This window comes from Euphorbia lathyris, chromosome 6, assembly GCF_963576675.1.
Source record: "Euphorbia lathyris chromosome 6, ddEupLath1.1, whole genome shotgun sequence".
Taxonomy (NCBI): Eukaryota; Viridiplantae; Streptophyta; class Magnoliopsida; order Malpighiales; family Euphorbiaceae; genus Euphorbia; species Euphorbia lathyris.
In genome coordinates, this window is record NC_088915.1 from 10,525,647 (window position 1) to 10,540,060 (window position 14,414).

Here is a 14,414-nt window from a genome sequence, read left to right on the forward strand (position 1 = left end):
ATACCGGAACGGTCTCTTACTCCTAGGACGCTTCCCTCTCAAAAGTCTAAACAAAATAGGACAATGATCCGAATGACGGAACGGGAGGTTGAACACAGAGCTCTCAGGGAAAGAAGTTTGAGCTAAAACATTAGCGTAGACTTTATCCAACCGAACAAAGGTATTATTGCGCTTCCAAGTGAATTTATGACCAGAAGCCCTCAGATCGGAAAGCCCACATAAATCCATACTATTCTTGTGGTGAAGGCAGCGATTAACATAATGATTAGAACCCCCTCTCTGATCACTCATAAAGGCGATATCATTAAAGTCACCCTCCATAAACCAGGGCTCAGAAATGCTGACACTCATAGAGTAGAGAACCTTCCAGAGCCGTTTTCGATTAGCTAAGATAGGGTCAGCATACACAAGGGTAATAAAAAAAGGAGTATTACCGGAGATACTCACTTTACAGTGAATAAACTGCTTATCCATGCTAAGAACATCAAAATGAATCCGATCTGGCCTCCAGAAAAGCCAAATCCCACCAGCCCGGCCAGTTGCCTCCGATCTAACACAGTACCAGTTTTTATACTTTTTAACCAGCTCATCTGCTTTATCTCCACTAATCTTAGTTTCCAAAAGAGCAAAACAAGAAGGATTAAAATGTTTAATAAGATCATTAATATGGACACGGGTAGCCTTGCTAGCCGCACCCCTAACATTCCAACACAACAAATCCATCGAAAGGAGGACAACTGACCGCACCAACCCACCTATGCCAGGTATTTATTAGGGGCTCCTGAGAGCCTCACCGAGGTACCCGCAGGTCCCCTCTTCTCTGTCAGAGCCAAAGAATTCTGAATACTTTTTTGTTTACCCTTTGGCTTTTTCAAACTAAGTTTATTAACCCCCATTGATTTCCCAATCCCAAGATCACCACTCAGAGTAGGAACACTAACCTCAATTGTCTTCTTCATCCTTTGAGCAGCCAGATCCAGGGTTCCCCTCTGGGCTTCAATTTTGGAAACAAAGAGGGGATTAACAGATTCAACCACCTTCTCAGATGGTTCAACAGACTCCAGACCCGGCATGCTAAGATCCATATGCTCATCTCCCTGATAATGCTCTTGAACTTCCTCAATAGTCAAGGCCCCAAATCTAGATCCAGACTTACAGGCAGAGCTTGTTCCAGCCTCCTCCCTAGCTTTGGGGATAGGCTTCACCTTGACACTAGGAACAATAATAGGTTTAGATAGAGCGGAATTCAACTTACTGTTAATATCAGGAGGACGATTCAGCACAACTGGAGGTTGTGTTCTACGACGAGCAGTCCTTTTTGCCACCATCCAAGGACCGAAGTTCCCACCATTCCCCTGGCTCACAACAGTTTTACTCACACTATTCTCAACAATCTCCTTAACAACACTCTCCCTTTTAGGGCATCCCTCCTGAGAATGACCATACATGCCACAATCATAACAAATGTTATGTAAGCCTTCATACTCAATAAAGAACACATTGTTTTGAACACAGAATTTTGACAACAAGGGTTTCGCAAGATCAACATCCACACAAACCCTTGCAAACTTCCCCCTAATGGCTCCTATAGTAGTTTTATCCACATGGTGGACCTTCCTAACCATACCTCCTATTTTGCTGAGGAACTTCTCACTGTAATACTCAATGGGAAGGCCCGGGAACCTAACCCAAGTCAAGATCCTGTTGACAGAACAATCGTGAGGATTGAAATTTGGAACCCAAAGCCGTAAAGCCAAAACATGGTTGGAAATAATATACGGGCCCCCCTTGATCACAGCATTATAATCCTCAACTTTAGTAAATTTGATGACGTAGTAGTCATTTTCAAGGTCAGTAATACTGACTTTCCCTTTCCTAGCCCACTAGGCTTGAATTCTTTGGGCAAAATAGTTAAAGCTAATTCTCTTGCCCAGAACCGTAACTATTAAAGACACCTTCCACTTCTCTCTGAGTTCACGCTTCTCTGCTGAGGACAGTCTAATAACCGGACAGAGAGGATCATCTTGGGCACCCTCCTCCTCGTCAGAATCAGAATACAGATCCTCAGAATCCCCTACCATCGCCACTTCTTCTATACCAGGTTCCTCCTCAACCACCCCCATAACCGTGTCTTTCCAAGAACCTTTACCTATCCCGTTTGTGCCAATTACAGTCCTGGGGGAGACCGCGTTCCCCTGTCCCTGAAGATCACTCTCAACCCCCAAGATGACCGATTTATTAGACTAGATCTGAATCGAGGCAGCTTGCCCCCCAATCACTGCCCCATTCTGCCCAGCGTTGTCCGGGACAAGGAAACCAGCGCCAGTGGCTCTATGAGCTACAGGTTCTCTTAGTTTGGTTCTTTGCTTGTTCTTGTACGAATTTTTCACTTCTTTTTTAATATATTCAGGCTGAGGGTGTGATTCTTAGGGGGTGCCAACATAGTTGGGATGTCCATCTTATGCCTTCCTCCTCTTTTTAATAAAAAATAAATAAATGTATTCTTCTTTCTGTAAATAATTAAATTTATAATTTAGTTTTAATACAAAATAAGGTATATGTAAGGTATAAAATACTCCTAAAATTTTAGTAGTTTTATTTTACATCTACAGTGAATAGTCTGCAATAAAAACAGAAAAAGCTTTAATTTTCTAAGAACAAGAAAATGTCAACTTTGTTAATTGGAGGAACATAATAAATTGGAGGAAAATATTATTTGATTTGGTGCAATCGTAAAAAGAACCTTTAGACCATTATAATTTGTTTATGTTTTTTGGGTAAAAAAAATTGTTTCTTCACGTATTGTCAAACTGGCACCTGAGAGAGAAACTGTCCAAACCGTGATTGAACTTTTTTGTTTTACTAAAAACGATAATCATTTAGTTTAACACTATAAAAATGACTGTTAACGACTTTAAAATGGAAAATTCAAAAAATTAAAATTGTTTAGTATCACATTTACTACGGAACCAATTTTTATATTTTTCAAAATCATTATTTTCAAAGATTTTTCTCTTTAAAACATTCATTTTCTCTTTCCTCGCGAAATAACACCTAAATGATGTCAAAATTAAAAAGTTGAAGAATTAAAATCGCTTAGAATATCATCAAATTTTTTAATTTTTCAATTTTGAGGTCATCAATTTTTATTTTAAGATCATTGTTTTTAATAAAGCGAAAAATCTCGGTCATTTCCCTTAGCAAAACGACAAAAAAAGTCAATCATCATTTGGACAAAAGTTTTTTTCAGATACGAGTTTAACAGTACGTGAAAGCATGAGGCATTTTTTACTTAACCCTATTTTTTTAATTAAGTATTATATTTTTACCAACATAAATAGAGGCTTATCTAATTTTATTATTTATCTTTCATAAAAACAGTCTTAGCCTAATGGTTGAGAGCTTACCTATGCCTTGGGAGGTTATGGGTTCGAATCACATCCGGGTCTGGTGGGGATTTTTTCTTTCTTCTTTAATGTAAGCGCATTGCACAAATTTAAAAAAAAAACAGTCTTTAGGTGGATCCTTTCTCAATTAAAGTTTTTTGCATACAGTAGGACTTGAATTTGAACTCGAGATTTTTACCTTAAACGACTTCATGATGCGCTTAAATCATTCCCTTAGAGGGTCCGTGATTGGATGTCAAGTATGAGTTTAGTTGTGTATCTCAAAAATCATACTTCAGAGTCACGAGTGAAGTGCGAGGATTGTTACTCTCCTACGGAAGATGAGGTATCATCAGCCACTTAATTAGTGAAGTTGAGAAGTGTGTGGCCACATTCGAATGAGGAAATCAGAGTTATTGCTCATTTGAACTTACCAGTTCACTTAGAGATCAAGAAATGTTCGAGCACTCAGGGTCAGTCTTGACAATTTAGGGACCCTAGGCAAAATTAGCAATAAATGCCTCTTTAATATAAAATTTACAATTTAGTTCTACTGTAATAATAATAATATATACTTTATGTATTTATTTTTTCTCCTTATTTTAAAAAAGAATTCTCTAATGTTGGAGATTGGAATACAATTTCTTTTCTGCGAACTTGGAGTTTCAAGAAATATATGATTTATCTGTTGTTTATGTTAGTTGTACCTTTAATGGCTCTTTCTGCTTTTTGTAGTCATTTTATTGCATTAGTGGATCATGTATTAGTCATAGTCTATACTTGAGGTTTTATACCTTACTGCTTTCATGTTGTACTTTCAATTTCTTATTTAATGAAATATTAACATCATTATATAAAAAAAAAATCAACGATTCAATCCAATTATAAATCATTTTTTTAGATATTCAATCTTGTTTCGGAATCTCCAAAATGAGTCTTAAACCATAAAAATTTTTATAATTATCCTTAATGAAAATCACCGTTGCAATTCGATTCGGTCCTAAAGAAAAATCGATGGATTAATTTAAGGAAATTTTATAAAAAAATAAATAAACTTTGTAGTTTGACCGATTTGTAGGGATGGGCACGGTTCGATTACTTGATCCATCAAAATATTTGAACTTAACTAATTCTATTGGTTTTTAAGACATTAAACCCTAAACTAGTCTAAATATATCGGTTAGATTTTTCGGTTAACGATTGTTACTATTATCTCAATGGTTTACCCAACAAAACGGCTAACTATTTTTTTTATCCAAACCTAAATATAAAGGTTACCAAAAATAACGATTAACCTTATTTTATCTAAACTTGTCCATGGGCCGGGTTCGGGCCGGACCTATCGGGTTTTTATGTAAAAATGCTTAGTCCAAGCCTAGTCCAGCCCAATCCACTATTAATTTAGGCAGGTTGGGCTCGGGCTTAAAAATCAAAGCCCAAACTCAATCCATATAAGTCTACCTATACTTAAAAATAAATATTTAATATAGAACTATATACATTTATTAATTAATATTAATAGGCAGACCGGGTTGGACCGGTCCGTGTTATTTTTATTAATCTCAAACCCGTCTAAAATATAGACGGGCTTTAGCGGGCCTGGGTCGGGCGGGTATTTGAGTCCGTGGACAGATCTAATTTTATCTAAACCTAAATATAATGGTTTACCAAAATAACAATTAACCGTATTTTTTAATCTAAATATTTAATCTCTACACATAAATTAATTGAATCAAACAATAATATAAACGGTTAGATCAACCGAAAGTGTCGGCTTTTGAAAATACAAAACCTAAACCGTTAACATTTATAGTCAACATATACAAACCTAAATTGTGACCATCCGTTCGGTTAATCGATTTTTTTGGTTCGGATTTTTGGTTTCTGGTTTGGGAAACAGTTTGGTCGGATTTTTTTCCCACCCCGCCGATTTGCAAAGATAGTCTCGTTGTTTAAAAGTTTGTAAACAGTGTTATAAGATTTGTTAAATTTACAGTTAAATGATCTTTAAGCCAAATTTCAGATCAAAAAATAATTCCGGTTTAGTTAATTTGTAAAGTCAAACATTATATATAAGGTAATTCGCAAAGTCTGCTCCAAATCATTCTCTTTTGGAGTAAATAGAACGATAATAATTTTTAACGCAATGTTTGACTTTACAAACTGTACAAAGGGCATACTCCTATTTGCAAACTTTTAAACCGCGAGCTCAATGACGGATCCAGAGGAGTTAGCTGAGGGTTGAGCACTCATAGGTCGCTGAAAAGCGTCAAAAATCGAGGGAAACTGAGAACAATACTTTAATTTTTTTATGTAAAAATATTTAAAAATATATCAATTTAGCATCCATAAATCACAATAAACATCCCCTCTCGGTGAGTCCTGAATCCATCACTGCACGATACTATTTTTACAAACCGGTCAAATTACAAAGTTTATTTTTATACTTTTCTTTTAATTTAATTATGGGAAAATTACAAAACTAGGTCAAATGGGAGACTCATTTACATATTTAACCCATTTACTCAACCTACTACATACCTAGACTGATTTTGTGTGACTAACCTTCCCACTTCCTACAACACGAACGACCGCTCCCCCCCACTTCTCCTTGGTTAGGCAAAAAGTTGGCTCCTCCATTAATGATTTGAAGACTTTTGATCTTCCTATCTTCCTTTAAATTGCACGAAATCTGTACAATTTCGCCAAATCACAATGAATTTCTCTTTTTCCTCTCTTCATCTCTTGATTCTGCAACTTTCTAATCCTAGAAAACGAAGCCATGGTTCTTCATCTTCCTGTTCCTGCTCGTTACTTGGTTTCTTTCTTCTTGTTATCATCAAAGAAATGGTTATTCTACGTTATTTCCATCGTTTTTCCTAGTTTATCACATTGTTATTGTCGCTTTTAAGGTTGAAAGGCGCGAAAAATGTAAGTATCTGCTGTTTTTTCTACCTTTTCATGAATACACTTCGCGTAGTTGATGATTTCGCGAAGATCTGCAAAGAGAAAGAGCGTGAAACGCGACGGTGAATCGATTAGTTTGCGAAGTCTACGAGTAGAAAAGTTCATGTTTTCCCTCGCAGACTTCGCGAAAGCATCGATATGCGACGTGGATCGTCACGTTTCAGACCTCGCATACCTCGCAAAAACATCGATTAGCGAAGTAAAATCACCTCTTTCCCTGCACATTACATTTGCATGCTTCGCTAATCCTCATCTCGCGAAGCCAAAATCGTCTTTTTTTCTGCCTTGATTAATTTTTTCTGAAGGTGGTTGATTACATAACATCCCTTTCTAGAAGGCGGCGTCCTCGAATGCAGGGGAGATAACTTTCCTTCCTGTACAGGGAGAAATTTGCCTGAAGATTGGCACATTCACTCCTAAAATTGTTGGTTATGAGAGATTGTGTCAATCTTGGTGTGCACCATGGGACACGTCCATCCACACGTACATCCCAAAATGTCTGGACTTCCATTTCTCATCCCAAAAGGTCTGGACTTCCTGTAGAGAGAGAAATTACTCATCCGCTTCAAAATTGGTACCAGATTAATTAGGTTCACTTTGAAGTGAATTGTTAGGAGTTTATTGTGGCAATCTTGTTGTAAATTTTGGTAATGTTATGATTTTAATGTTAGAATCCATTGTTGTTTGACATTTTTTGTTATATACCACTTCGCGAATTATCTTCAAAACACATTCATGCTTCGCATATGCTAATGAAATTCATCAAGTAAACCAAACATTAGTTTCGTAGGCTTCGCATATGCTAATTAAATTAATCAAGTAAACTCAAACAGGCTAAAATAAAAGTAATATAAGTAAACATTTTCGAATCCTAATAGAACTCTAGTGTAGTGTTTTCAGCAATGTTAATTTTATTTAAAAACGCAAATTTACAGCAATAGAAATCCAACTTCTTTAAGGAATCTTTATCCCCAAGTTTGTACAGTTAAGCCTAATAGAAGTCGGACATGACAAAACCTAACTCCGATCCTAATCCTAACTCTAGTGTAGTTGTTTTAGGATTCTTTGTTCCCAAGTTTCAAAATACTATATATACTACAACTACGATCCTATTCCCAAAACCACTATTTCTACCCTACTCAATGGATTCTACTCCTACCCAAGTTCAAGTTACTTCTGATATGTTGTTCGAGATTTTATCTCGTTCAACATTCGACACTCTAGCAACTTGCAGACTCCTTTCTAAAGACTGCAATCGTCTTACTTATGATTCTTCGTTCTTAAATCTCCATTCTCAAAGAACCAACGATTTATCCGGTTTTTTCTTACAAACCATGACATGTAATCAAACTTTTGCTTCTTTTTTCTCTGATGGAAATCCAAATCATAACATCTCTCTGGATTTTTTACCCTCTTATCAACGCTTCGTGTGTACAAGGGATTTTGGTTTGTATTGAAGATAAGAGGAATCCTCGATACTATGTCTGTAAGTCTACCACTAAAGAATGGCAATGTATTCCAAAACCCAAGACTAAATATTTCACTGAGTCCATAGCAATTAAGGTTTTAAAATCAAAGCCTTTGCACTACAAGATAGTGAGATTATCGCAACCAAGGCAACATATCTTCGGAAAATACAACTGTCTTCAATGTGAGATTTTTGATTCAATGGTCGGTAAATGGAGGCAGATTGAGCAAGTAAAATTGCCACGTGACGAGCACTTTTATAATTGGATTCCAGTTATTTCTGTCTGCCGGAAATTTTACTGCCTAACATCTGCAAATAAAGTTTTCACATTTGACATTGATGATGAAAAGTACGATCTGTTTTCACTTCCTTTCAGTAACGATTATAAACATGTTCAGCTGACAGAATATGAGGGGAAGCTTGGTGTAATAGGCAAAGATGGTAATTTCATGAAGGTGTGGGTAATGGATATTTATAAGAAAAAAGAATGGAGGAAAAGGGTGAGAGTTAGTGTCCAAGAAGGGCAGGAGCAGACTTGTTATCCAGAATATTATAGCTTCTTGTGGTTCAAGTTTAACAACGGAAATGGTGTTCAAAAAGTGAGATTGGATAACCTCTCTATGCATGAAGCAGTTTTTCCGTTTAGATCGGATTTCGAGCTCTGTGGTTTGAAGAATGAGTTTTCCAATAAGAAGTCGAGGAGGAAAATGAGAAGAGATCGGCAGTACCCTTATTATAGTGTTAGTTCTGCATTAGTTATCCTGCTTGTGTTGTTTTTCTTTACTCTAGTCTGTTTTGTTTTAGATTTCTAGATTTTATTTTCTGTGGGCTTTTGTTCTCTTCAATTTTACTGTAATTTCGGAAAAAGGAAAACATTTTTGAGCATGTTTGCAGATTTTAAAGGTTCCTAAATCTTAATATTAGAAGTTTGTTTATCATTTTTAAATCTAATTTTGATATTACTGCATCTTTTAATTTGTATTTCAGCACTCTAATTTAAATCTTAATAAGGCCCTCTTGAACTTCTACTATCATGTATAAGGCTTCTCATGAATTATTTGTCTCTCAATTTTTATTGCTTTATCTATGATGCTATTGATCAATTGTTTTTAGCATATTCAGTCCCTAAATTCTCACTATTTTATGCATAAGGTCTTAATAAACTATGTCACAGTTTGATAATGTCTTTAAGATATGGAATGAGTGGCATAGGTCCTGATCGTAGCTCCTATACATGGTCTCTTCTTAAATTGAAACTTGGATCCAGATATGAAAAAAAATAAAAGATTTATGCCTGAACCAAAGATAGATGGGATGATTAAGACATGGTTATCCAATAAGCAATTAGCTGGCTCTCACATGATAGAATCAATTGGATTGCAACCAATTAGGCAAGTACACAAAACTGACTCTAAGAGAATTAGGCAAGTACACAAACTGATTAAGAAAAGTTTGAACTTCCATTAATTGCAGGAAAACAAAATAACAAGTGCTGAAAAGATACCTTAAGCATCAACTGCAGTACGCAGAAATTGAAGAGCTTGGACCAGTGACTGCATAACAAGAGGCTGGAAATTTTGAATGTTTCAACCAGTGCTAACCTGAAATTCAAACAGAGTTTCGGTAGAACCACAAACAGAAAATCATATGTATTTAACACAGACCAATCAATTCCATTCCTCAAAGAAACTCCCTCAATTGGAGATTGAAATCAAAGAATTAACATCTATTCTAAACTTAACAAAAGAATAGATGTTAATTCTTTGTCCAAATATGCACAAGTAATTTATAGATATGCGCCAAATCTCATCAAATCAAAGTTTAGGATAATTCAAAATTCTCCCAAGTAAAGGAACCAAAAAAAAAAACTGTTTTGACATTAATCCACAAATAAGAAGTCTCTGATAATTTGAATTAAGGATATGGACATTATGTTCTTCTCATAATCGTTATATAGATAAACTTTTAAATAGTTTCTGAAACCATATATTGTGAAGGTCCTAGTTAGAAATTCCACTTCCTTAAGTGAATAAACCATGAGAAACAAACAGGTGATCTAAATGACTGAACAAGGTCCTAATTGATAGGGAGTAGAAAAGAGGGAAAGTAGAAATTGAGCATTCCTTCTCATGCTATGAAACATAAATGAGATTTGGTTGAATTATACTAAAGCAAATTAATGTTGCATCTACAAAGCTAAGTTCAATAACCAGAAAAAGCAGTAATCACTTCACTTGCCAGCAACAAAGCATATATCAGGTTGCAGATACTGAATTCCTAACTTGCCTCCTCACTGAATGCTTGGTTTAATAACATCAATTCAATCACAATCATTCTAATTTCATTTTGTTTCAATTTGATCACCATCGCTTCTGTAATTTTAAGTTTCACTTAGAGAACATGCTATGTTTGTCGAAATCTTTATGAAGATTTGGGAATATGGTTTCAATTCAGTTTAGATAAACTAAGCCTTAGCTGCAAAATCAAGTTACTGATTGTAGTTTACAAACTTTACAGTTACAAGTCACAATAACATATGGTGACATATCAACGAGCAAAACATTGATCAATAGCATATAATCAAATGAAGAAACAAGTATGCAGCAGCTAGTTTATTTTATTCACAAAATCAGAAAGAAAAACCAAAAAGGTCACATTACATATACATCTGTGACAATTTCCTGCAAAAAAAAGCATCTGATTAATACTTAAGACCCAAAAAAAAAAAAAAATTACCTATATCTTCACATTACATAATCATTGAATTCATCTGAAGAAAACCTCACAAAGTCCTTCAAATTGCAGTCCGTTCTATCTTCACTACTAATTTAGAACTCCAAACATGGCTAAAATCAACATTACCCGCATTTGTGTTGCGGCTTCGCCTCTTCATGACTATTCATTTCCTGGTTATGGTGCAGAAATTCAATATGACGTATATTCACTCTTGGAAATTGAAATTGATTTAGGAGTAGTAGTTATGATCCACAATTCAAACTGAATCAAAAAGAACAAACAAATAAAAGAAGAAGATAACTTACACGACTGCTATCCAGATCTAGCAACGAGCCATTGGCGGAATTGTAAGAAAAATCAAGGAAAATGCAGTGATGTAACCGGCATAGATAGATTGAGCTCTAATCAGGCTTACGCATCTCCCTGTCTTCACATCCCAAATAATTCTCTATCCAACGAGCAATAATGAGTTGAGAGCTGGAGCAATAATCCAAAAATCTCAAACCACAGCTGGGAAAACACGGTGAAGATGAAGATAGATTTGGTAAAGCAAAAAGTACACGAGATCATTCCCGCCCTTTACATTTGGCTATATATATATATAGGGTAAATTACACCCATGTCCACTGAACTTTACACATTTTACATTATGCTCACTGAACTTTAATTCTTAAGGCTATGGATGGAGCCACTCAAGAATTAAAGTTGTTCAAAACCATATTTATTAGGTCTAATACACAAATAACCCCTTGAACTTGTCCAAATATTGCAACTGTCCCCCTCAACTTTCAATTGTAATAACTTACCCCTTAAACTTGTTCAATTGTAAAACGTAACCCCAAATTGAAATTTTTTTTTACCCCGTACTTGAAGCAACAGTAAAAGCGTTTTCCCGGATTCGTATCACGCCAAAAATCTGATTATCACACTCCACGAGCGTTGCAGTTTTTGCATTTCACATGTTTTTTCAATTGTAGTCCATGTCAGCAATTTGGGGCTATATTTTATAATTGGACAAGTTTAAGGGGTAAATTGTTACAATTAGACAAGTTCGAGGGATAAGTTGTTACAATTGAAAGTTGGAGGGGGCAGTTGCAACATTTGGACAAGTTCAGGGGTTATTTGTATATTAAGCCTATTTATTATGAAGTTACATTTTTATTTTTCAAAATAACATTTTTTGGAGCTTTCTCTCTGTGAAAATTCACTCTCTCTCCTAACCAAACAACACTTAAATGATCTCAAAACGAAAATTTTGAAGAATTAAAGTTCCTTAAAATATCATTAACTCTTCAAATTTTTTATTGAGACTGTCAACGATCATTTTGAGGAGTTGAGTGACTACTGGTGTTAAAAAGTGTAAAATTCAGTGGTCATACCGTTAAGAATTGAAATCTATCAGCCACAATGTTAAAAATTGGTAAAGTTAAATGGCCATGGGTGTAATTTACCTTATATATAAATGTATTCTTCTTTCTGTAAATAATTAAATTTGTAATTTATTTTTAATATAAAATAAGGTATATTTAAGGTATAAAATACTTCTAACATTAGTATTAGTAATTTTACCTCTACACTGGTCTGCTATAAAAACAGAAAAAAGCTTTTAATTTTTTAGGAAAAAGAGAATGCCAACTTTGTTAATTGGAGGAACATGATAAATTGGAGGAAAATATTATTTGATTTGGTACAATCGTATAAAAAGAACTTTTGGATCATTATAATCTTTTTTTTTTTGGGTAAAAAAAAAGTTTTGTGCTTTTACGTATTGTCGTACTGGCACCTGAAATAAAAAATGTCCAAACGGTGATTGAACTTTTCCCGTTTTACTAAAAACGATGATATTTTAGTTTGACACTATAAAAATGACTGTTAATGACCTCAAAATGGAAAATTCCAAAAACTAAAGTTGTTTAATACCATATTAACTACGGAATCAGATTTTTTATTTTTCAAAATCATCATTTCAGAGTTTTTTCTCGTTAAAACATTCATTTTCTCTCCCATCACCAATCAACACCTAAATGACATCAAAATTAAAAGTTAAAGAATTAAAATGGCTTAAAATTTCATCAAATCTTTAGATTTTTCAATTTTGAGTTCATAAATGTTCATTTTAATTTTAATATTCTTCTTTTTAGTAAAACGAAAAAATCTCAATCATTTTCCTTAGCAAAGTGAAAAAGCTCAACTATCATTTGGATAAAAGTTTTTTCAGGTACGAGTCTAACAATACGTGAAAGGACGAGGCTTTTTTTTTACTTTACCCTATTTTTTATTAAGTATTATTTTCTTTATTAACATAATTTGATACTGAATTTTTTTAATTAAGTATTATATTTTTACTAATATAATTTGAGGCTTATCTATTTTTATTATTTATCTGATTACTCTGTTCGAAACTTGTCACGTTCGTGTCTAAATTTCTAGAATTTATATTTTGATATTAGTATATATTATAATTACGGGGTATGTGATATTAATTTGGTGCTATAGAAAAATTTGGAGTTAATTCGATGGTTTTATGTGTAAATTAAAAGTTTAGGATAATTTTTAAAAGATTATAGAAAGATGGAGGATCAAACATGATATTGACCAAATATTTCTCAAATCTTCTAAATATTTGATATACTCTATCAGCATCACTATCTATATTATTTTCTTTTCTTTTCCTTTTAAGACTCATCAGTTTTCTCTTGATCGTTTCTCCACCGTTTTTTTATTTACGGAGATTCGACCGTCCGAATCACTCGAAATTGGAACCATAGCATCCTTATGCATTGATCTAAGTCCTAACCGAAGAGTTTTTGAGTTTCGGCAGTGTTTGGAGGGAAACGTCTTAGACAGAATTTAGAGACGAATCGATCGGGTGTATTTTCCTCAATTAATAGTCAAGGTAAGTAGCTATCAACTATATTTTGAGTTTTATGCATATAGATATATATATATATATAATCAAAGAATTTTCAGAAATAGATATTTTAAGGTTATACAGGAATTTTGTAAAATTGGGGTTTTTCACGATTTTGCTTTTTATTGTGAAATTATGGTTCAAATGAAGTTATTGACTATGCTTCTATGTGAATTTCAAATTTTACTTGATTATGTTGATTTAAGGCTTAATTTGATTGATTACGGATTGATATTTTGAATAACTGTGGTTACTTTTACAAAAGGGCTAATTGAAGCCAAATGATTTATGGTTATGAAATAGTTTGAAATTTGATTGTGAAATGAAATTTGAGCACGTTATGATTTTATGATTTTATATCCATCGAGAGTTATCCGGATCGGTGGTTTTATATTTGAAGACCATTTCAGTGAGGGATATGGCCTGTGTACACAGTCTGAAGACCTATTGGGTATGGCAGTGAAGTATCGGGTAAGACCATATGGGATAGGCAATGTTAAGAGACGTCTCGACTATATATGTGGTTATGAATTGATACTTAAGGGGAGAAACTCGAGGATGGATACAATATTTTAAGTTCATTTGGATTATGTTTTCGGTTCTGATTGATTTTGATATAAGGTTTTACGTTTGATTGAATACGAGTTGGTTTGATAAAACATTTATTTGATTACAAGTTGGTTTGATAAAACATTTATTTGATTATGAATTGGGTTGATAAAACGTTTAGTTATTTTGATTCGTTTTGATAAGATGCATTATATATATAATATGAACTTAAGTTTTGAGTATATTTTTATAAGGTTTTGATTAAATCGCTTTATAAATGTATATATATAGTTATGTTAAGTAAATTTGGTTTTTATAGCTGATAGTTTCTTACTGAGATTTTTGTCTCACGTTTTTAAATGTTTTAATGTTTTTAGGTGAGAAAGTACAAGATATA